This window comes from Eretmochelys imbricata, chromosome 2, assembly GCF_965152235.1.
Source record: "Eretmochelys imbricata isolate rEreImb1 chromosome 2, rEreImb1.hap1, whole genome shotgun sequence".
Taxonomy (NCBI): Eukaryota; Metazoa; Chordata; order Testudines; family Cheloniidae; genus Eretmochelys; species Eretmochelys imbricata.
Genome location: NC_135573.1, coordinates 218,011,527 through 218,036,965, shown reverse-complemented (window position 1 = coordinate 218,036,965; position 25,439 = coordinate 218,011,527).

The window sequence follows — 25,439 nt, the reverse complement described above, 5'->3', positions numbered from 1 at the left end:
CTTTCCTGTTGTCCACCTGTCCCATAAAGAATGTTTTTTTCAATTCTTTGGAGTACTGAATTCCTAACAAGGACTGTTTGTTTTCCTTGCACAGTTGAAGATCTCTTTGTGAGCACACTTGATTTTCTTACAGTTTGGGCTGAGCTGCCATCCACAGCTGTGTCCACTACATGTTTCTGTTCCCTTGGACCAGATAGATCTTGAGAGATATCTTCCACAGTTTCCATTTTGAGGACCTGGTATCAATTGGAAACTTCTAGCTGTGTGGAATGTTGTCTGGTCCTCTTCTCTCTGGTGGCTACATTCTGCCCATCCTCATCTGTCTCCAGCTGTGTAGAATGCCACTGTAACCCCTTGCCTCTGATAGTTAGAAACTGTCAGGCATCCTCTCTGACTTACTCTCTCTCTCCAACTCGTTGGTGGCCAGCTCCTTTGTTCCTAAAACCTGGGGTACTGATATTTCCCGAATTTGGTTTTCTATGAATTCCTCAGCTTCTCTGATTGTAATTAGCATCTCTACTTGCTCCTCCAGTTCATTTTTTTTCTTTCAGCACAGCCACCAACTTGCATTCCATACACAGGAAATCCCTTCTGGTTTCAGGGCAGGAAGAAAACATGGTACCACCATTTCAGGTCACCACCATTGTTCCATCACTGGCCATCTTGAAATCACACACACACACATAGCTGAATCTGGAAAGAAAGTCTCTGACCCTCCCTCTTTATATTCCCTCTGAAACTCTCATCTTGGCTGCTTTTGTTCATGGCTCTCGAGTTCACCAAGCAAGTGATTTTCTTATACCAAATCTCCTTGCTTAGCTCAGCTCAGCTCCATCCTCACCACCGTGGAATGATTAACCACTCAAAGACTTCAAACAGCAGGGCTGATAGAAGCTCTACGCATCAGAGAAAAACAGCCCTTACCAAAGTGCTAACAAACAGACTTGTCTCAGCTGCTTAGTCAGGGGTCAGCAAAGAACAAAGAAGCAGTCATGTTACAGAATCATGAGAGTCATCAAATGCTGTTGTTGAGCTAAGCACAACATCACTACAAACCTTGCAACTTCTATAACAAATGAAGCTGGGGTCCTACAAACAGCAATCTTCTTCACTGTAGGACCCTGATTCATTCTCTGAGCAGTGTCCATCCCATGCACTATTCATTCCCGCGCGGAAAAAAATTATGTGATCATGTAATTAAAGATTCTATCATGATGCATACACACAAGGGAGCTGGATTAAGATTGCACAGGCAATCTTAATTCTGGCATTTCCAAATTTTTGAGTGCTTGACTTTGCATTCTATTAACATATTTTTGTGTTTAATTGCATATATATAAAAACCTGAAGGAAAAAGAAAAATAGAAATTCCATCATCTGGCATCATATCACCAGTGTAGCTCCTTATCAGGGTTGGAAACTTGAGATCCAAAGCACAGACCTCTGCCACTTACATTAATGGAGTAACTAATAGCAATAGTAAGATGTTACAGTCTATCTATATCAGCCACTAGACCGAGAAGAAATACACACTTTTCCAGAGGGCTTTACAGATATTTGCTGGTAACATAGGAATGTTGAGATGCATGAATCTCAGGTTCTGTTCCAGGTTCTAGGGGGAGACAGATCCTTCTGCTCCTGTTCCCTACAGTCTGTTCTAATTTTGTCTCTTCCTCCCCCCCCCACTCCCGTCCCCATCCTGGATCCTCATTCCAATCTTTTCCCGTACCCTGCTGCCTCATTATAGTACATCTCCTCATATAGCCAGTCTGTAGCCCATGGAGGTAGCTTTAGCATTTATTTTATTCAACAGTAATACAAAGAACCTACAGACATTGTGTCCTGTAAGACATTGGATTTGGCAGTTAGCAAAAGGCTTGAGGCCTATGAACTTTGGCACAGATAAATGGCCTAACCATCACCCCTAAGTTTCAGGGAACTGGGAATAAAATATTTAACAGGGATGTTTGTCCATGATGACACCAGCCAGCCACAGGAACAGGAGCTAACACCAGCTTTGGGATATTTTAGGACAGAACATCTGTAGCTGTCTGACCACAAGAGTGCCATGGCAATGAATTCATGTATATGATCATAAGTTGAGATCATTAATATACTAACCTTTAGGAGAAGGGCACTCCAACATTAGTAGGGTCAAATAAGGAAGAGGGGAGACATCCCTACTGAATATGCATTAGACATGGTGTTGTCAGTGTAACATATTATAAATATTACATCCTAGCCTATGTGCGGGAGGAAAGAGAGATGTAACCCTTGAGAAGTGCCAGAATGATGGTCACTGGTGATGAGGCGGAAAGTGATGAGGAAGATCATAGCTAACATTTCAGGTTGTGACTTTGCCAAACGTATTAATAAACTATTACAAATACAGAAGGATTCCTAAAGTGTGAGTGTTGCAACTGTACACATTGGGGTTCCCAACTAAACAGTAATTTTAATAATACTGGGCGAGATCTTGGGACAAGACCCTGTCAAACCTCAGAGTGATAACTGGGAATTCTTAAGTAATCAATATAATTTACAATTCATAAATTGAGCTACAGCCACAGTCCCTACCTCACTGGTCTCCCCATTCCAGTCCCCTTGCCCAGTCACTTCCTGTCTACCCTTCCAGGCTCCTCGTATGATTCTAGTCTTCCTCCCACCTTAGCACCTCACCATAGTCTTCTTGACTCCTTGCCTGGTCAGTCACAGTACTTCTCCCAGCTCCTTATCTGATCTCAGTCTTTCCTTCATAGGTCCTAGTTCCAGTTTCCTTGTCCAGCCTAGTTCCAGCTCCCCTGCTACTAGTCCTAGTCTCCCTTCCATGCTGCCAGGTTCTAGTCCTTGTATTCACCTCTCCCCAGCTCTTTGTCCCAATCTACTCCCTCTGACACCCTTCCACATCTGGCTCTTGTCCCCTCTGCATTTGAGTTAGGGGGCTTCCTCCTCAGTGCTGCCTGAGCACCAACAAGAAGCATCAGAGGCACAGAGAGACAGTCTACCTGCTTTCAGTTCCAGTGTCCAGCACCACAGTGGCCCACAGCAGCCAAAAAACAGCATTTGTGAGGAAGTCCTGGAAAGCCCCTACCTCCCCAGGCTGCAGCGTGCCCAGTGGAGATAGACTCTTTGGTGAATTCAGCTGCCAAACTCTGACAAGTATCTCCTCAGCATGTGTGAACTGTTGATTTTTTTTCAAATGCTTATAATTTGGTCAAATCTGGACAATTTTTTCATGTGTACAAAAAAGTCATATTTCTGATATTAGGGTGATTCTCCCCATGACAATTTCTAGCCCCTGCTCCAAAGTCTGGAGGCCCTAGAACTTCTCAATGAAACAATTGTAAGAATGTTTTTAACATGGGCAAAACAATTTATTTTTCCCTAATTTTGGAAGTGGATGAACCAATTTTTCTGAATCTTACCAGATAAATTCTGCCTGAGACAGATACATGGTACAGAAAATTTCAGTCAAAAGAGGTAATGTTTGGCAAAGTTTTAAAGCACTCTCTCTATAGTGAAAGCAAGTCAAATGTTGACTAGACTTGGTAGGGCCTTTGACTTTGTTTCACTTGCTGGTTTATGAACTAGTTTTTGAGTACATGTGTTTGACAGCAGGAGAGGGAGAGAGAGAATATTCAGATACTTGTTTTAGGGATTAATTCCACTAGTGGGATAGAATAAATGCAGCTGTGCTCGGACTGTTGCAGGGGCTATGGGAGTGAAAAGAAAACAGAAAATTACATATAAAGAGGCAGTAGGCAACGTAGCAGCTGCAGAGAGAGCTAGAGTGGAGAACAGAGACAGGAAAACAGTGGAAATTACTCAGTGGGTCTCAGAGAGGCTGAGAACAAGGAAGGAACCAAAGTTGCAGAGGGAGCTGCTGAGCTCAGGGAAGACTAGGTGGATCCAGGAAAAGCTCTGACAAGTTCCTTGTGACACAGTACATTGCTTGCAGTGTCAGACTGTAATGAAGAAAATAATTCAGTTCAACCCTCAATCTGCAAAAATAAAGGTTGTTTATAAAACTGTGTGCTTCCTGTTGAGTTTCCTCACTGCTGCTGTGTTTCATTCAAACATTCAGAGCTTATGCAGAGAGGGGAAAAACCTACTACTGACAACATCATTATCGTGTGCAGCAGGAAATCCATGTACCAATCTATTTAAAACATTGCTGTTAAATTCAGCTTTTAGAAAAACCCTCAGCACTTCCCATCCCAGGGCCTATTTTGCTATGTTATCTCTTGGATTTCTCTTGTAATGAGTTATTTCTTCTCTTTCTTAAAAAGCACATACTCTATAAGCCAAACATATTTAATATAGTAAAACTTATATATGAGATGCAACCGACTCAACATAAGCTAGAAATAAATTATTTAAAATGTTGAAGATACAGTTCAGGTCTAACATCCCCTGGCAAAACACATTTGGATTTCTGATAAGTACTTAAGGACATTAAAACATGGCATGTATCATACTTCCCCCATGAGTCTGATAGGTTTGTACAGGGAGTAAAGCAGAGGCAATGGGTTCAAAACTACAGCATAGCAGATTTAGATTAAATCTCAGGAAAACTTCCTAACTGTAAGAAATGGTTTTCAAATAACTTCCCTTTTGTGGTACACAATGGGTCTAGTTATGATGGACTAATATTCAGCCCTCATGTAAGTCAGAGTGCCTGCTGATGTCACTGGGGTTGCACCCACTTACCCCAGAGCTGAATTTGACAGTTTGGCTGCTTTAAAAGTACAAGGTCAAAATGAAGAAGCACATAGGAGTCCGGCAGAAGGTTTACAAACTACAAAACTTTTGAACTCAAGAGCAGTTCTTCTTCTTTAACCACAGTCTATGAGGAAATGTGGGAATTTTTAAAACTCTTTCCTGGGAACTGGAGGATGCCATATTGCATCTTTAAAACCATCTGAATAAACCCTAGAGAGGCCAATCCTTCACTAAGAGGATAACCCAGTAAGTTGTTTCCCTCTGAAACGTCTATCATTCTATTAGTTGTTAGTTTTTAAAGTACTTTGTTTTGCTACATGAGGAAACCCCATCAAGACAAAAGAAACTAATTCATCTTCTCACAAGAGTTATTTTTTTCTTTATTAGTATTGAAAGCGGTAATTATTTTCTTTCTTCCCTTCCCCAAATTTGTGGATTGACCTGGAGGTGTGAGGAAGGGCATGCTCCTAGCAGCTGCCCAAAGAGCTATTTTGGAAGAAGGCCCACCAGAGGAATAGGGGGTGGTGGATACAAATAAATACATTTTGTAAACAGTTTACCAATTTTAAAAAACATTTTTTTTGAACTGGTGAGGTTGTTATGACTTGTACTGACCTTATTAATGTATATGCAACACTGACTCTTTGGCTGCTGCCACTGATTTAGTTCTCATCTCTAGAGAACACTGATAGAGCAAGTCACAAGGTAAAATAGAAAAAATTAAACACCAAGTAAATATAGAAAAATATATTTTATGATTGTTCAAACATTGTGATGTGAGGCTTATCAGGTATATGTGGGAGACCTCAAATAAGTGGTGGGCAACCTGTGGCCTGCGGGCCGCATGCAGCCCATGAAGGTAATCTGCTGGTGGGCCGCCAGACAGTTTGTTTACATTTGCACAGCTGCCCCCAGCTCCCAGCGGCCGCGGTTTGCTGTTCCCGGCCAATGGGAGATGCAGGAAGTGGCACAGGCTGCAGGAATGTGCTGGCTGCCGCTCCCTGCAGCTCCCATTGGCCAGGAACGGTGAAATATGGCCATTGGGAGCTGCAGACAGCCATGCAAATGTAAACAAACCATCCGGCGGCCCACCCCGACAGGCCGCGTGTGGCCCATGGGCCGCAGGTTGCCAACCACCGCCTTAAATGATGGATAAATATTTGTCATACTGGATTAACAGAAAAATATATCTTTGAGTTCATAAACAAAAAAAATATAAAATATGTGAAGCTGTGTCTGAAAGTTTCTGTGTACAGTAGGTGCTTCTATTGGTATAATTTCCAGTTAGTGACATTCACTGTTCAGCCACATGTCCTTAGTAGCTAAGAACGAAAAGAACCAAATGTAAATGGTTTTGAAATTCTTGGCACCAAATGCACTGATTTTGCTTTATTATCACATCACACAGGATATCATGCCTGGAGCTCAAAACTGTGGTGGTCCGCTGGACTACTTGAACCCTGTGGCTGCCATCTTGGGTTCACTCCAGCTAAGGAAAGAGACAGAGAATTCTTCATTTAGTTAACAAACTGGTAGTGATGTTGTGGGCCCACTAACTAACGCTCCTCTACCATAGATGCTGGAACTAGAGGTGCTGGGGGTGCTGCTGCACCTTCTCTCTTGAAGTGGTTTCCATCATACACAGGGTTTACACTTTGGTTCAATGGCTCTCAGCACTCCCACTATTCAAATTGTTTTAGCACCCCTTTCCACTACCACCCCGCTCAGTCTGTACTGGTCTGCTTCTCATACAGCCATTGTCCTCCTATTCCCCATGTTCTGAAAATCTGGAAGTTTATCAAAGGATTATCTCCAGTCTTACGGATCCATTAATCCAATCAATAGAGTTTCTGGTGTCACCCTAAACACTATTTTTTGTCTCTGTTGAAGGAATAGTCTCTCTTTCCCATACCGCTAACCTGCTTCCTGCACTACTTTGCCCCTTTATAGCCTGGTGGCAAAGTAATGTAGGAAGACTTCCAGTCTCAATGCTGAGATATATTCTAGAGGTGTGCCTAAACCATGATGTGTGGATCGAGACCCACACTTCCTCACTATTCAGGAGTGTTTGAAGTTGGAATTTGAGTTCAGGTCTATCTTTAGCATGAACCAAAAACACATACATAATAGGCCTCGAGTGCCACTGAGAAATCCCTAGAAGACAAGCACCTTCCTATATTAAAGAAGCTGTCATGCACAGTAGAAAGAATTAGAATATATAACACTTAGAATGCTTAAGGTTCCTTTCCCCATGGTGACATTTCAAGTCTGTTGCAAGCTGAACAATTTGGACACTGAGTGTCATTGCTTCCTGTTGATTTCTTATTTCTGTGATGGCATGTCTATGTCTTTTTAATCCCTTGTGAACTATAGAAAGGAGAGGAAAAAAGCAATGTGTGCAGGCTGGAAAGTGTCTGACTCCTTTCATATGTGATTGATTTCCTGTTATTACATGATTTCCACATTGTTAGGCAGTTCTTTACCTACTAATTGTGTTGGGACTAACTTCTTTTGCATCATCTATTTGGAGTGGCATTTTGTTCATCACTCTCTGGACCTATTTCAGAAGGCATTTTGCCCATTTCCATTTTTTTTATAGCGCACTATTACCACATCCATTCTGTCGTTCAAGTACCCCTTCTTCCTGAACATAGCTGAAATTGCCCCTGGGCTTCCAATTATGCACCTGCTAACCCTGCAAGAAGACCATGCCAGGCCAAAAACGCTACATTCCTGCTCACTCCTGCTCATAAAGTACTCAGATTCAATTAAAAGACAAGAGTGATCAAGGTGGAAAAGGAGAGCTTGTGAGTTACTCCAGCCCAAAGGTAATGATAATAGACACCCCATCAAGTTACATAACCTAACAAAGCTATTTACTCTTGCGCTCCATAAAAAATGCATGCTTTCTGTGGCACTCTTTCCATGGCTTGGTAGGTGCTTTTTACTGCAATGCAGAACGTATGGTCTAAAAAGCACACACCAATATGTCAGATGAAGATTTATAGAGTTACAATGATTCAAAACGGGTGTCAGAGTAACAGCCGTGTTAGTCTGTATTCGCAAAAAGAAAAGGAGTACTTGTGGCACCTTAGTGACTAACCAATTTATTTGAGCATAAGGTTTCGTGAGCTACAACTCACTTCATCGGATGCATACTGTGGAAACTGCAGAAGACATTATATACACAGAGACCATGAAACAATACCTCCTCCCACCCCACTCTTCTGCTGGTAATAGCTTATCGAAAGTGATCACTCTCCTTACAATGTGTATGATAATCAAGTTGGGCCATTTCCAGCACACATCCAGGTTTTCTCACCCTCCGCCCCCCCACACACAAACTCACTCTCCTGCTGGTAATAGCCCATCCAAAGTGACCACACTCTTTACAATGTGTATGATAATCAAGGTGGGCCATTTCCAGCACAAATCCAGGTTTTCTCACCCCACACCCCCTTTTTTCCAAAAACCACACACACAAACTCACTCTCCTGCTGGTAATAGCTTATCCAAAGTGACCACTCTCTCTACAATGTGCATGATAATCAAGGTGGGCCATTTCCAGCACAAATCCAGGTTTTCTCACCCCCCCCAAAACACACACACACAAAAACTCACTCTCCTGCTGCTAATAGCTTATCCAAAGTGACCACTCTCCCTACAATGTGCATGATAATCAAGGTGGGCCATTTCCAGCACAAATCCAGGTTTTCTCACCCCCCACCCCCATACACACACAAACTCACTCTCCTGCTGGTAATAGTTCATCCAAAGTTACCACTCTCCCTACAATGTCATGATAATCAAGGTGGGCCATTTCCAGCACAAATCCAGGTTTTCTCACCCCCCACCGCCCCCCAAAACACACACACAAACTCACTCTCCTGCTGGTAATAGCTCATCCAAACTGACCACTCTCCTTACAATGTGTATGATAATCAAGGTGGGCCATTTCCAGCATAAATCCAAGTTTAACCAGAACGTTTCGGGGGGAGTGGGGTAGGAAAAAACAAGGGGAAATAGGCTACCTTGCATAATGACTTAGCCACTCCCAGTCTCTATTTAAGCCTAAATTAATAGTATCCAATTTGCAAATGAATTCCAATTCAGCAGTTTCTTGCTGGAGTCTGGATTTGAAGTTTTTTTGTTGTAAGATAGCGACCTTCATGTCTGTAATTGCGTGACCAGAGAGATTGAAGTGTTCTCCGACTGGTTTATGAATGTTATAATTCTTGACATCCGATTTGTGTCCATTTATTCTTTTACGTAGAGACTGTCCAGTTTGACCAATGTACATGGCAGAGGGGCATTGCTGGCACATATCACATTGGTGGATGTGCAGGTGAACGAGCCTCTGAAAGTGTGGCTGATGTTATTAGGCCCTGTGATGGTGTCCCCTGAATAGATATGTGGGCACAGTTGGCAACGGGCTTTGTTGCAAGGATAGGTTCCTGGGTTAGTGGTTCTGTTGTGTGGTATGTGGTTGTTGGTGAGTATTTGCTTCAGGTTGGGGGGCTGTCTGTAGGCAAGGACTGGCCTGTCTCCCAAGATTTGTGAGAGTGTTGGGTCATCCTTCAGGATAGGTTGTAGATCCTTAATAATGCGTTGAAGGGGTTTTAGTTGGGGGCTGAAGGTGACGGCTAGTGGCGTTCTGTTATTTTCTTTGTTAGGCCTGTCCTGTAGTAGGTGACTTCTGGGAACTCTTCTGGCTCTATCAATCTGTTTCTTCACTTCCGCAGGTGGGTATTGTAGTTGTAAGAATGCTTGATAGAGATCTTGCAGACAGAGACAAACTCCTACAAGATCTCTATCAAGCATTCTTACAACTACAATACCCACCTGCGGAAGTGAAGAAACAGATTGATAGAGCCAGAAGAGTTCCCAGAAGTCACCTACTACAGGACAGGCCTAACAAAGAAAATAACAGAACGCCACTAGCCGTCACCTTCAGCCCCCAACTAAAACCCCTCCAACGCATTATTAAGGATCTACAACCTATCCTGAAGGATGACCCAACACTCTCACAAATCTTGGGAGACAGGCCAGTCCTTGCCTACAGACAGCCCCCCAACCTGAAGCAAATACTCACCAACAACCACATACCACACAACAGAACCACTAACCCAGGAACCTATCCTTGCAACAAAGCCCGTTGCCAACTGTGCCCACATATCTATTCAGGGGACACCATCACAGGGCCTAATAACATCAGCCACACTATCAGAGGCTCGTTCACCTGCACATCCACCAATGTGATATATGCCATCATGTGCCAGCAATGCCCCTCTGCCATGTACATTGGTCAAACTGGACAGTCTCTACGTAAAAGAATAAATGGACACAAATCAGATGTTAAGAATTATAACATTCATAAACCAGTCGGAGAACACTTCAATCTCTCTGGTCACGCAATTACAGACATGAAGGTCGCTATCTTACAACAAAAAAACTTCAAATCCAGACTCCAGCAAGAAACTGCTGAATTGGAATTCATTTGCAAATTGGATACTATTAATTTAGGCTTAAATAGAGACTGGGAGTGGCTAAGTCATTATGCAAGGTAGCCTATTTCCCCTTGTTTTTTCCTACCCCACTCCCCCCCAGACGTTCTGGTTAAACTTGGATTTATGCTGGAAATGGCCCACCTTGATTATCATACACATTGTAAGGAGAGTGGTCAGTTTGGATGAGCTATTACCAGCAGGAGAGTGAGTTTGTGTGTGTGTTTTGGGGGGGGGGTGAGAAAACCTGGATTTGTGCTGGAAATGGCCCACCTTGATTATCATGCACATTGTAGGGAGAGTGGTCACTTTGGATGAACTATTAGCAGCAGGAGAGTGAGTTTTTGTGTGTGTGTGTTTTTGGGGGGGGGGTGAGAAAACCTGGATTTGTGCTGGAAATGGCCCACCTTGATTATCATGCACATTGTAGAGAGAGTGGTCACTTTGGATAAGCTATTACCAGCAGGAGAGTGAGTTTGTGTGTGTGGTTTTTGGAAAAAAGGGGGTGTGGGGTGAGAAAACCTGGATTTGTGCTGGAAATGGCCCACCTTGATTATCATACACATTGTAAAGAGTGTGGTCACTTTGGATGGGCTATTACCAGCAGGAGAGTGAGTTTGTGTGTGGGGGGGCGGAGGGTGAGAAAACCTGGATGTGTGCTGGAAATGGCCCAACTTGATTATCATACACATTGTAAGGAGAGTGATCACTTTAGATAAGCTATTACCAGCAGAAGAGTGGGGTGGGAGGAGGTATTGTTTCATGGTCTCTGTGTATATAATGTCTTCTGCAGTTTCCACAGTATGCATCCGATGAAGTGAGCTGTAGCTCATGAAAGCTTATGCTCAAATAAATTGGTTAGTCTCTAAGGTGCCACAAGTACTCCTTTTCTTTTTAATGATTAAAAAGGAAAAGTATGTTGAAATAACCTGACACATTTGCTGAACATCAATATTTACCTATAGGCAGCTTTTGGTGGGTTATAGAAAAAATATTTTTTCCTGTGAAACAAAAACTAATATTTAAAAATAAATAAGTATAAAGCAGAGAGATTACATTTGGCTGCTTTCTTTCTGGACATCATGCACTGGTTCTGAGGACTGAGGTAAAACAAAATGGTGAGCTTTTATTATTTCATTAAAATTGATCTACATACGCTCCATCTGTTCACCTTGTGGTCAGTTTTCAGTTGTCAATACATGGCTATTCCTTATGGCCACATTTGATTGCTCTGTGTATACAGCTGTGTTTGTGTAAATCATGATGGCATGCCACTACATAGCTGTAGAAATTAGATTTCCCCTTTAAATTATCCACTGAATGTGTCTTTTTCCTGTAATCTATGTTTTCAATGACATAGCCATGTATTCTGGCACAAGAGAGAAGTCTTCCTCCAGTTACATTACTTTCTGGCTTTTAAGAATCTGGGAAAATATACTGTGAAGCCTGAGTTTTATTTTGTTTTCTTTGTGTCTTCAAAAAATATAGCTGGTTAAAAAAAATCCTGGAATACACAGTGCCAGTAAGATACTAGAAAGATTTTATTGAAATGTTCCCTGTTTTTTAAATGGGGCTTTTCTTTTGGGGATCTCTTTATAAGGTAAAATGATTATTATTATTATTTTATTTATTTGTAATGCAGTAGCATCTAGGAGCCTTACTCGTGGTCCAGGACCTCACCGTGCTCGGCCCTGTACAAACACGGAACAAAAAGATGATCTCCTCTGAAACAGCATGCTAAATATCAGTCTCCCCTCTTCAGGCAAAATATACTGTAACAAAGAGAGAAAGGACTGTGTCTCCATTTTTTGATTACCTCTGGATCCTGAGTCAGGATTGCTAGGTGCAAAAACCACTGCTGTCAATTAGCAAGGTTAATTACGAGGCACATATGACAGACACAAGGAAGTATTGCCTCAGAAAACTATTGTAAAGGTATTTGGGGCTATTGTTTTAAATTAAATCTAGGTGATTTTGGCCAGTAATGTGAAATGATGGAGAAACTGTTCACAACTTTTTAATAATGAAGGGTGCAATCTTGTGATCTTGCATGTTCTTAATTTCCATTTACATCACTGAGAGTTTTGTTTGTGTAGGGACTGCAGGACTGGGCCTAATCAATTCAAAAAAATCCGATTAAAGACTGGAGGTGCTATGTTTCCAACAGAATATGTAACTTATCCATGTAGAATAACTGACGATGTATCCCTATTAGCTGTATGATTCTGTTGAATAGGCTCCGAACTGGCCACGGAATATGAGCAGCCAGCCTCTACACATTGGGTCTGCGCAATGACCCACTTCGTCAATGTGTTTTCCATCAGTCAGTGGTGTATGTTATCAATGTCAGCTAATCAGATTTCCTAATGGCCTTAGGGCTCTTCATTGTGCTAATGAAGCTGCTGTCCGGTGGCTCAGCAAACACTGCAAATGCAAGGAGAAGAATTAGCTATCCAAGAAGACCACACTAGAAAATGTTTCTTTAGGAACCAGCACTCCTTTCTTTAAAGACAGGTCTAAAAAGTTCTGTGTCCAGGAGGCACCTCTGTGTGCTGAACAGCTTCCAAACCAAAAATTATGAATTATCTACCACAAGGTATGACTTGAACACATTATTATGTGGGAAATAGCCCATTAGTCAGTAACCTGCCTCAAAGAAAAATACAAAAATAGGTCTGCCTGGAAGAAATCACTATATACTGATTTGCAAACTGATAGAGTTCTCTCAACCTATGGCATCATCATGAATTTGAGCTCCAAATTCCAGATCTGTCACACGACTGTAGAATGCCTCTCAGCTGTAGCTCTGTTCTGGTCACCACTTCTTTAGGGTGAAACGGTTTCCCATCTGCTGTTTGTAAGCTCTTAGAATTAAGCTTTCTTGAATACTTCTGTAAGGCATTAAGGGACAGATGTAAAGAGTATTGAGAAGGGAAAACTCTCTTGTTGTTTGTAATACTAGCCAGTGGACTCAGTGAATACTGTCCCCAGGCATATGACGGGATTATTGACTTTTTGCAATCTTGACCTATATTATATAGGGCAATGAGATAAAGTTCATTGTCTTAACAGAATTTCTGTGTGTTACATATCTATTGATTGATGTCCAGAGTTTCACTCTCGGTGAAATGGCATGATAGTGCGAGAACATTATATGTCAATGTGGTTGAATGGATGGAGAAAATATAGATGCAATTTCTTTGTCAAGTTACAATTAAGCTAATGAAGGAATATCCTCTCGTAGATGGGCTAATTATGAATATGGTAGAGGAGGAAGTTTCATACATACAGCGAAATTCAAATGGGCGGTGGGAAATAAGTAGCTCAGGAAAATACGTAGCTGAAGAATACAAATAATTTAATATTATCCTACTTGAAAAGGTTCTACCCAATTATCCCAGTTGCAAAGGTCTTAGAGAGAGATCTACCATATACAAAACAGGCAGGCCCCATTTTAAAGAAGCAGATACATTGGCTTGCTTGAAAATGCCCAGCTTAGTTTAAGGAAAGATAGTTCATGGTTTGCTGACTTACCAATGATGTTGCTGAGGAGTATTAATGTAATGACAGACAGAAGAGGACATAGTGGCCATAATACAATATATTTAGCTTCTCAACCTGTTCAAAAGATGTGAAAGTTAATGTAGGAAAATCCCCACAACCTTCAATCCAGTGAGTACTGTAGCTGCAATAAAGAAGGCAAACAGGACACTGCATTGTATTGCCAGAGGGAATACAATATAAATCAAAGGAGCTGATGTTGTAACCATGTAAGCTATAAATTGAACTTTACTGAGAGTAGTGTATATAGTATTGTCACCATATTTTAGAAAGCATATAGTTGCTCTTGAGGAGATGCAGCCATGTAGCACAGAGAACATAAAGCCAAGTCTCAAAGGATTTATATTATAATGAGAATTAAGGAAATTGGCCTTTATTTGTTTGGGGATTAGGTAAATATTCTTTCACAGTCTGAGCATTCTTACTAAACAACTGGAAACAGCAGAGATGGGAAAAGCTGCATGTTGAGCTTGCAGTTCCATAAAATCCATGGTTACTAAGAATCCTCTCAAAATATAATTGGAAATCAACCCACTAGCTGATGAAAAGAGGGAAGATACGATATTTGGAATGATAGTCCAACATTCTTACCTGCCCTTAGCATATCAAATGAGGTGGAATTAGGTGGGATTCTGCCATATTTTACAAGCTATATCGTGCTCAGCCTCTGGAAAGAAGACCTTAAAATAGTACTCAGATTCCTCACAAAGTGATATTATTCACTGAATATTTCTGGTAGGAAGGTGCTAAGCAAAAATACAAGCTATTCACATCTTCTCTGTCACTTATCATAATCCCTGAGATGCTTGAAACCAAAATGTACTTCTCTATGAAAATATTTTATTTTCTAAAGTAAATTGTGATATTTCTCAGCACATAGAGGAAAATACACAGTATCAGTCTACATTGGAATCATTTCAATTTAAGGGAAATAACAAGGAAAATAGCAAAAGCAGAATTTCCGTGAAAGAGTGCAGGGTGTGTCTCCTTGGTAAAGGGTGCAGCAACTCTGACAATCAAAACAGCCACGGAACTCTGTAGAAATCAATAACTCATTAGAAATTAAAGAAGCGGTACATACTCTTTTTTTTCCATATCACACTTTCATAGCTAGATAGACCTCATATTTGCACGCATAGTTTGGGTATTGTAGAGTTGTTGATGTGTGAGGTGCTTACACTGATATGTTTTCTCTTCTCCTTTCTCCTAAAATCATTGAAACACTTCTATTGCAAAAAAGGCCTACGTGGCAATATGCAGGAAGACCTAGAGAAAAGGAAAATAGGTCATTTGGGGGACTGGCAACCTTTACAGCCACCTTTTTGAGGCTGGCACTAAGCCAATCCTTTTGTTGTCAGCTGTTCAATATATGAGCTTTCCTTATGAACCATTTTTAAGGATGAGTCCATTCTGAAGGATCTACAATGAGGCAACATAACTGCATTTGAAGTGTAATTTGACCACAAGATATCCAGCTGATTACAGAATGTGAGAGAAAAAGTTGTTAGTAGATCCAGGTGAAAAACAGTTAAGTTACTTACATCCACAGTAGAGTTTTTTTCTATCCATTTCTAGAGTTTCTTTCTATCAGGATATAATTCTATTAAATTCCAGTGCTATCATTGCTACTTTCACTTGACATAAAATCCATATCCATAGGAGCTTTGCAAACACCAGACACTGTCTCAAAAGACAAGTTCTTATACTACAGTATCTTCAAATATGTGTACCAAATGATGACTTGCTCACAAAGTGCTTGCTACAGTCTTCCAAAGGACATTGATCTAACATGCAATTTTCAATCTGATATTTTAGATGATTGAAATATTCATATAAACCATTATAAATAGTCCCACCACTGGGACTATTACACTTTTTAATAGAGGATGCTTGTCTTTAGCTATAGTTTCCATTTTCTTGGAGACGATGGTTGCAGGATAGCCCCCCTCCCCCTGGTATAAGGTCAAACCATGCTTCAGAGAAGTAAGATTAATTTTTAATATAGGTTTATAGCAAATACATTAATTTTAACGTGTGTAAATTTCACCTCAATAGTCAGATACTGCAGAGATGAGGGTCATGCACTGTAAAGCACCTGGACAGATAGATTATACAATTGACAAATAAATAATTACTTTATGCTCAACAAAATGTGGACTGTCGAACCACTTTCCTTTGTGTTCCACTCTGCGCTATAGATTTAAAATGCCTCATTTGTACCAATAGTGGTCTGATGTTACTGCAGCTTGTTGGCAAATTTCCTAAGGGAGTCTTAAAAAACACACTACAAACTTAGCAGTCTAGACGGTCTATAAAATATGCAGTGGAAAATATGAAATTCAAAATCTGCACAAGACAATGCGTGTTTTAGTAAAGGTACATAAACTGAAGGTCATTATAACTGCTCTCACTGTTTGTGTATTGTTCTGCAAGCTCCATGCTCTCCTTTTAATTTTAGAGCCCAGTAAAGGTGTCAAGGCTAAGTGTGGGGAAAGCCTTCCACCATCTTCGCTCTCAAAGCAAGCAGAAAGGTGTGCAGGCCACCCACCAGAGTCACAGTAGTAGTGCCTTAGCTTTGGTAACAAACCAAAAAGGTGTACGGGCATGTGCTGTGTACTGAATTCTACCCAGTTTGGTTTAAGAATTGACCCAGGCCCAGTTTTATTGTGCTTGTTGGGAAACCTGCCCTCTTTTAAAATACTGAACCAGGTCCTATGAAACTGGGGGGTGGGAGAAGTCTGAGGCAAGTCGTGCGGTATGACCATAATCCCACACAGCAGCCGGATGTAAATCCGAAAGCTGCATTTACTTTTGAGAGCTTCCACTTACGCACTGGAGAACGCTGTGCCTCTAGCAGCTGCTGGCAAAGCCCAACCTGTGAGAAAATAAATGAGAAGAACTGTGCAAGTGGGGAACCTGATGGAGTTTTTGTCCTCATGATGCCCCTTCTGTGGCTTTTCCCTGGGAAGGGGGAGAATAATCTGCTTGTACATTATTATTTTCAGTTCCTAAAGTGAATTTAGTGTTGCTGAAAAGTACCAAATTAATGATCTTTGAAGGCTGAAATCTTCTATTTAACCACAGATAAATCAAAGACAACAGCTGTTCAGACTTCCCCACTGGACATGTCAGAGCCCCAGAGCTCAGAAAGAGTTGGTACATATCCATGCACCTCTTCGAGTCTACTATCTTGGACTCCAGAATCTCGCTCTCATTCTAAACAAAGTAAAATTCTAGCTGTTATGGTTGTGAAGAAGTCCTTGAAAATGAGTATAACTAATGTGGAGATAAGTCTACAGAGCCTGGAAAAATAGTTCTGAGAGATGTGACTTGCCCCATTCATCTCAGTGAGGTATACTCAGATGCTCAGTGATGATAATTTAAACGTCAATAGCGTGTTAACTATTTCAAATTCTTCCCAAGCTCAAGGAGCCCAGGAGAGCCAGGTGGCATACATGATCAGATTTTGAATATCTGCTCAATCTACATCTACTGTGAGCAGCATCTCATTTTGGTGACTCAAATGGGTGGAATTCGTTTTGCAGAGGTACCTTGGAAGAGTACTGCCCTCTCTTTTATTACGTGAAATCTGACCCCAAGAGAGCTTTGACCTGTGGTGACCATCACTAGAAGGAAATGGGCAATTCATTATCCTGGCCCATTTAATTCTGGGCCTCTCTCCTAAGAGTGCCAGTAAAGGTGATATTTGTGGCAGTTTTGTATTCTTTTTATGTTGCAACTTAAATGGCTAAATAACATATTTAAGGTATATGCTGTTTTCAAACATACAGGGTCTCACTGTTTCAAAATAAATTTCTTCAGACATGGCAGAGGAATTTAATCATCACTAAACATATGCCATGTACACAGGTTTTTTTTGTGGGGGGGTTAAGTCATTTTCATTTGTCCAAGCTACAAAATGTATTTTAAAAATTCCTTACTTTAGCTGGGAAAAAACATTTTTTAACCCTAACTCAGATATCTCAAGAGCTGCCAAATAGATTTGTATAAATCTTTCTTTAAAACAAAACAACAACAAAACTCATCTCTGAAGTAAGATCAAGTATAAATTCAGACTACATGATTTTAATAGTCCCTTCCGGATTTAGAATCTATGAAAACTGCCTTTCACTCCCCATTATCTTTAAAAATATATTTCCATGAAATAAATTGTGTCAGAGCTGCAGCTCTTTAATCTATAATGCTTGAAAATCATATAAATACATTATTTTGAAACAGCAAAATACTGTATTAGAATTACTCACTAATATTTACAAGATTTTTAAAAAAAAACCCATTGTGCTTTGGATTAAAAGGTTTTATAACACAAGATAAATAAGTAAATCCAAATTCATTTTCTATGAGGATTTTCTCTAATTTCTGTGAATATTCTTGTCATTTCTTGAGTGCGTCTTTCTAAAAAACTCCGTTTACTGCCTTGCTGATTATATATGTGCCCGTCAATCCTTAAATCTTATTACTACATTTATGGAAAGAAATCAAATCCAAACAGACAATTAGAATTGGAAGTCAATTGGTAGGTTATTGCTGTGCCTTTCAAATTCAGTCCCCCAAACAGTCATCACTCAAACTTCTGAGGTTTTTTTGTATCGAATTCTACCAACTCGCCCCTTCATCTTTAATAACCCATTTGGGACAAATTATTTTTTATGAAATCTTCATTTTTTAAAATTTTTTTTTAGAAAAAGCATCTGAGACACATAAAAAGCATCTGAGAGCATCTATACACATGATTACCCAAGAGAGTCCGGTACTTTTAGAGTGGATATAATGAAATATCTGCCTCTTGGGTAATTATGAGTATACCAAAATGTTCACTGGTAATTGGGAAATCAGACCCACTAGCTACTTTAAGTGTTGGGGGTTTTTTGTTTGGTACACAAGGAAATTACCTGAAGAAAAAAAATGATTGCCTGGAGTTGCACAGAGTGTTCTTTCATCATCATTCATTCCAGCAGGAGGGAAAAAATACAAAACATGGGGAGAAGAGATGAAAGGAGAGTTGTAAGAAAAACAGACTTTTAAACTGGGCTCTCTGATCTCAATCTCTCTCTGTCTCTCTGTAATGGGTGCTCTCTGCAACCAACTCTACATCATATTAAGTAATAGGCATGTGGCAATGCCAATGACAGACAGACAGCAGCCCTATATTATACATTAAGGATGGGTGATCTCATAAAATAAGAATCAGTTCAAACTTTTCATCTATAGTTGAAAGGAACCCAACTCTTTGGGGGGAGGGATAGCTCAGTAGTTTGAGCATTGGCCTGCTAAATGGAGGGTTGTGAGTTCAATCCTTGAGGGGGCTATTTAGGGATCTGGGGAAAAAATTGGGAATTGGTCCTGCTTTGAGCAGGGGGTTGGACTAGATGACCTCCTGAGGTCCCTTCCAACCCTGATATTCTATGATTCTTTTTTGAGCTTTGAAAATGTGTGAGGCTAATGTCAGGCCTTGAGAAATTCTTATAAAAGATTATGCTCAATGAAGTCACTGCTTTCTGTGCTGGCGTCCTCTATCTGTATTACTACTACTTGGCTAGAGCAGAGATAGTCTCAAGCAAGACCCTAAATCATCCTTTGATGACAAAAGCAACAAAGTTATTTGTGGGATCACCTGAATCATTACAAAATGCCCTCTTCTACTGTTGGTCTCTTTTTGGCTTGACTCATGGGGGTTCACCAACGTTGGTACAGTATTTTGTGTGGGCTTCTTCAACATGGATCCCTGATGGAAATTGGTTGCCGTCAGCATTGCCAACACCTGTAGGGTGCTTAGAGCCAGACTAATCTATCATAAAATGAGACATTAAAAAAGAGCCCTTATGGCCTCTGTGATACAGGGATTATGCTTGCTCCTTTCAGGAAGAAATATTTTGTAGCCTTATACCAGTATCTAATATTTCTTTCTCACTGATGGTCTCCTTGTCTGCTCCTTCAGCACCTTCTCTACTGTCATTGGGGATAAATTAACACCTCTTTGTAAACTAGTCTGACAGCATTCTGAATCTTTCATCCCTGTCAAGGATTTTAAGTACAAATTACCATGCAATGCAGCAGCCCTCTAACATCATAGGGGGTACCAGAGATAAAACAGCCTGGTGGATAATGATGAGTTATGCTGTCCCTACCCCACTTCATCTCATTTGGCAATGGCTGCCAAGTAAGTTTGCCATTGTGTGTCTTTAAACTTATCTATCTTTCTATCGATCATAGAGTTTTATACTGCTGCAAATCCTCACAGTATCTGAGCACCTTCCACATTAAATAAATAGTGATAGCAAAGTGACTAGTGGATGTCATGGAATCGTTGCTCTCCTTCCTAAATACAAGAGAGGAACACATGGGCCTAAGCGATTAACTAGTGTTGCCATAGAGTTTCATTATTTGAGATTCCAGCTGGTAGGAGAGCAAGCAGCCAAAGCAGGGACTGCTGCACTGGGAGAGAGTGGGTTAAAATGGGCCTCCCCTGAACCCAAAACACACACACACACATACTTTGGCCCCAGCTGGTGCCTCCCCTTCCTCCCTTTATGTGGCCTTGGGGAAAAACTGCAGAGAGGAGCCAGCCAGGGACTCCAGATGGTAGAAGAAGTTAAAGTAGGCATCTCTGGACATTCAGAGAGCTTCCGAAAGTTTTGATTCTGTGCCCTGTGCTGATTGACTGTTTGTTCCAACCTTCTTCCCTTCTCCTCCTTCACAGTCTTTTCACTTCAGTGTCACTTCACACCTGCCCTTCTTGTGCTCTTGTCCTCTGCCCACTCTTCTTCACCCCCTTCCTTTCACTTTTCTTTCCATTTAGCTTAATCTCTGATAAGTAAACTCCTAAAAAAGTGTCATCGACATGACATGTGCTGCCATCACATCGTTCACTCTTCTTGTATGTTCTACCCCTTACCCCACCCTGTGTCTCGCCTCTCTATTTAGATTGTAAGATCTTTGGGGGAGGGATACGCTCCTGTTCTGCATTTGCACAATGCCTAATGCAATGGGGTTCTATTCCTGGTTGGCAGGTAGGCAAATCTGTAACAAACATGATTAATAAAAACAAAACAATATTTGAATTGTTATATGCAAAAACATCCTGCAGACTGAAAGAAGGAGCAGGGAGAATAAAAGGGGATCATGGAAAGACCCCCAAACCCCATTTGGACTTTGTGTTTGTTTTCAAAGGGAATCTGAGTGAAATAAGAAGGAAATAAAAATTTGGGGCACAGAATCCCTAATCTGGTGGCCAGAAGACATACTGAGCATGACCATTCATTCCAGTATAGAGAAACTCAGTAGTTGAATTTCCAGGACACAGTTTGTGACAATGTGAGTGTCCAAAGGCAGAATCAACTCCATTGGCTTTCTCAGCTTTAATACGAGCTTTTCTTTTTATAGCTGAGATAATCTTGCTATCTCTTCCCCATAGATCTTACAGTAATTTTTTCCTTACTTAGTGAATAAAATTGGTGCTTTGATTAAATGAGTATTCCTTATTCTTGCAGTCTCATCAGTGCTGTCGTTATAGTTAGAGGAATTGTAAATCTTCTTTCAGTCCATCAGGATTAGCATTAGGTTGTACTCATTTTAAATATAATATAAGTAAATCTCCAGTCCTGGTAGTCTGAAATCCAGTTTTTAAGTGTTTGCCAGGAAAGTGTATTTTCTGTCAGCATAAGTTACAAAATTAAATTAGCTAAAATAAGCAACTTGGAAAGAAATTAAAGGCTGTTTAATATGTACTGTATATGAGGCTGTATTATGCTGTTGTATTCTGTAGTTAGAACATAGGAACTCCTGTACTTCCATGCACTAACAAGACAAAAATGTAGATGGATCTTGTCATAGCCCCTGAGAGGTGAAAAAAGACGTGAAATGCAAGCACTATAGTACTATGATGATAGGGTCTATATAAGAGCATTGGTGAATAGATAGGAATAGTTATTTCATTGCTGGGAGGGAAATGAGTGGGCACAAGCTCAGAGTATTCATTTCTAGTCCATATTTTATTTGTAGTACACATGGTTCTTGTAGCTGTTAGCATGGATGGATATTAAAGGCAAAAGAAGTAACAAAGCATGGATGGATATTAAAGGCAAAAAAAGTAACAAAGCTGCTTATTCACAGAGCCAGAAATCAATTATGTTCAGACCCAGGAGAGCCATCAATTTCTGTCACACCTCACAGTCTCCACCACTATGTGACTCCTTCCCGTTCAGAGATAAACTTTCAGAGGGAGTATTTATACAGCAAGGGGAGTTTGAGGAATTTTCAAAGTTCAGACTTTCTGTGGCACAATTACATTTCTAAATGCTTTCTTGGGGGTGGAGGAGAAAGATTGGCTGTGGACTCAGATCAAACAGAGAAATATTAAAAAGGTCTTGCTTTTATAAGAGGTGGTCCATTGTCTAAGGCACCATCTACACTGGAAAGTTTGTGTGCAGTAAAGCAGCTTTCTGTGCTGTAACTCCCAAGGTGTACACACTCCCAAGTCACTTAGTGCACAGAACTGCTCAGTTGTAGCGCTCTAAAAAAACCACCCTGACAAGAGGCGTAGAGCTTTCTGCTCCGGGGCTACATCGCTGCGGTGCCAACGTAGATATCGTGGCGATTACAGTGCCTCCAGGAGGTGTCCCACAATGCCTGTTCTCACCTCTCTGATCATCGGTTTGAACTCTACTGCCCTGCCCTCAGGTGAACAACCATCATCCTCATCCCGTACATTCCTTTGCAAATTTGAAAATCCCCTTCCTGTTTGCTTGGTGATGCATGCAGTGGTCTCAGAACATCTTTCCAGGTGGCTATGTCTGCTCCATGGACGAGGTGATCCTCTGCTTGGAGCAATGCCGAGCGGCTGGACCTCCCGGCATTTGGGGAGAGGAGGTTGTGCAGTCCCAGCTGCGCTCCAGCCATAGGAATTATGATACCTATGGACAGATTTCACGATGCGTGATTGAAAGGGGCCATGACCAGAACACATTTCAGTGTAGGCCAAAAGTGAAGGAACAGCGGAACACCTACCACAAGGTGCGGGAAGCAAACCGCTGCTCCGATGCTGTGCCCACGAGCTACCAGTTCTATAAAGAGCTGGACACAATACTCAGTGGCAACTCCACCTCCACTGCAAGGGCCCCTGTGGAAATGTCAGTGGCTCGCATGTCAGTCGAGAGTAGACCGAGCAAGGAGAAGGAACTCTTGGATGAAGAGGGGATGGGGGACCCAGAAGCAGAGGATGACTTGGAGGCCAGAGATGTCAACCCCCCCGCTGATGAATTTTTTCATTTGACTCTCTCCTCCAATTGTTGTCTTTTAATAAAAGAATTGTGTTTGTTTGAAAGCAATCTCTATTCTATTAAGTGAAAGCAAAAAGAGCATTGCAAAGCAACATACAATTATGTTAAGGCCCCTTCTTGCATCATGTGCACCAATCAGCTCCTAGCATTACAAGCACTGCAATCCTGAGCATAGCAACAAATATTAGTGGGTGGCTTTCAGCTTCAAATTGCTGCCACAAGGCATCCCTGATCCTTATGGCCCCACACTGTGCCCGTCTGGTAGCCTGGTCTCTGGGTGTTCAAACTCAGCCTCCAGGTGCTTTCATCCTTCCCTTCACAAATATTATGGAGTGTACAGCACATGGCTATAAGCATAGGAATATGGTCATCAGCCATGTCCAGCTTCCCGTACTGGCATTGCCAGCGGGCTTTTAAACAACCAAATGCACACTCAACAGTCATTCTGCATTTGCTCAGCCTGTTGTTGAACCGTTCCTTGTGGCTGTCAAGTTGCCCTGTGTATGGCTTCATAAGCCACGGCATTAAGGGGTAAGCATGGTCTCCCAGGATCACAATGGGCATTTCAACTTCCCCTATCTTCTGGTCTGGGGAGAAAGTCCCTGCTTGCAGGTTCTTGAACAGTCCAGTGTTCCGAAAGATGTGTGCTTCATACACCTTTCCAGACCAGCCTGCGTTAATGTCTGTGAAACGCCCGCGGTGATCCACAAGCACCCGGAGAACCATTGAGAAATACCCCTTGTGATTAATGTACTCAGTGTCTAGGTGGTTTGGTGTCAGAACTGGAATGTTCATGCCATCTATCACCCCTCTGCAGTTAGGGAAGCCCATTTGTGCAAAGCCATCCACAATCTCACGCACATTGCCCAGAGTCACGGTCTTTCGGAGCAGAATGCGATTAATGGTCCTGCACACTTCCATCAACACGACTCCAATGGTTGACTTTCCCACTCTGAACTGGTTAGCAATCAATTGGTAGCAGTCTGGAGTAGCCAGCTTCCACAGTGCAGTTGCCTCATGCTTCTCCAGCAACAGGGCAGCTCTCGTTCTCGTGTCCTTTCACCGCAGGGATGGGGTGAGCTCCTCACACAGGAATGTGGCTTTCCTCATGCAAAAGTTCTGCAGCCACTGCTCGTCATCCCAGATGTGCATCACGATGTGATCCCACCACTCAGTCCTTGTTTCCCGAGCCCAAAAGCGGCGTTCCACTGTGGTCAGCACCTCTGTGAATGCCACAAGCAATCTTGTGTTGTAGCTACTACGTGTGGCGAGATCACGGTCGCACGCCTCTTGCCTTTGTAATTTAAGGAATAACTCCACTGCCACTTGTGACATGTTGGTCAAAGCAAGCAGCATCCTGGTCAGCAGTTCGGGATCCATTCCTGCAACCCGAAAGAGGCAGGGTGCACAGCAAACAAACTGCTGAAGGATGGCACCAAATGTGGATGGTAGCACGGGGATTGCTGGGATGCGAAGCTATGCATCACGGGGCACTGGGACAGGACCCAGGATGCCCTGTGACCCCCTCTGCTTTCCCACAACTCTTAGTGGCAAAAAAGAAAGAGGTGCTCTGTGGAATAGCTGCCCAGAGTGCACCACTCTAAATACCTCTGCAAGTGCCACAAGTGTGAACATGCTATTGCACAGGCAGCTGTCAGTGTGAACACACAACAGCGGTTTTCCTTCTGCGTTCTCTGAGAGGCGCTGTAACTGCCAGTGCTGTAACTTTGCCAGTGTAGACGTGCCCTGAAACACTTCACAGTAGCTAATCACAGTAGCTAGTCTACACTGGCAACATTAAAGTGCTGCTGTGGCAGCCCTTTAACATGGTTTGTGTAGTCATGGCAGAGCACTGGTGCACTGTCTACACAGTTCGAAGTCTCGCAGATACTATAGTGAGGAGAGCAGTATAAAAGCCTGTATAGAATAGAACAGGAAAACCAGGAAAGCCAAAACTGATATTCCTAATGTAAAAATAATAGGCTCTTTAAAAAAAACTATTGGGGTTTCTGTATGTATAATAAAGAGTCAAAAAAGGGTACAAACACTACATTTTGCTTGACAGAACTCCTTTCAGTTAAATGTCCTCCTAATTATAGCAGAGCACTAGCTCTGCTATAATTAAAGTTGAGCTTTCTGTTAAAACATGAATTATTCTAAGTGCTCTAAAAGACACATGCTGATGTGGATAGTCTTAAAATTTGTGGCACTTCATGGGGGTGCTGGGTAGCATAGGGTCAAGTTTATGGCATTTACTGCCCCTTTGGGGGCATTATACTGAAGAAGATATTCAGAATCAACCCAGGAACTCCAGGTCAGAGTTTAAGTAGCTCAAGCAAAAGAAAATGAAAAA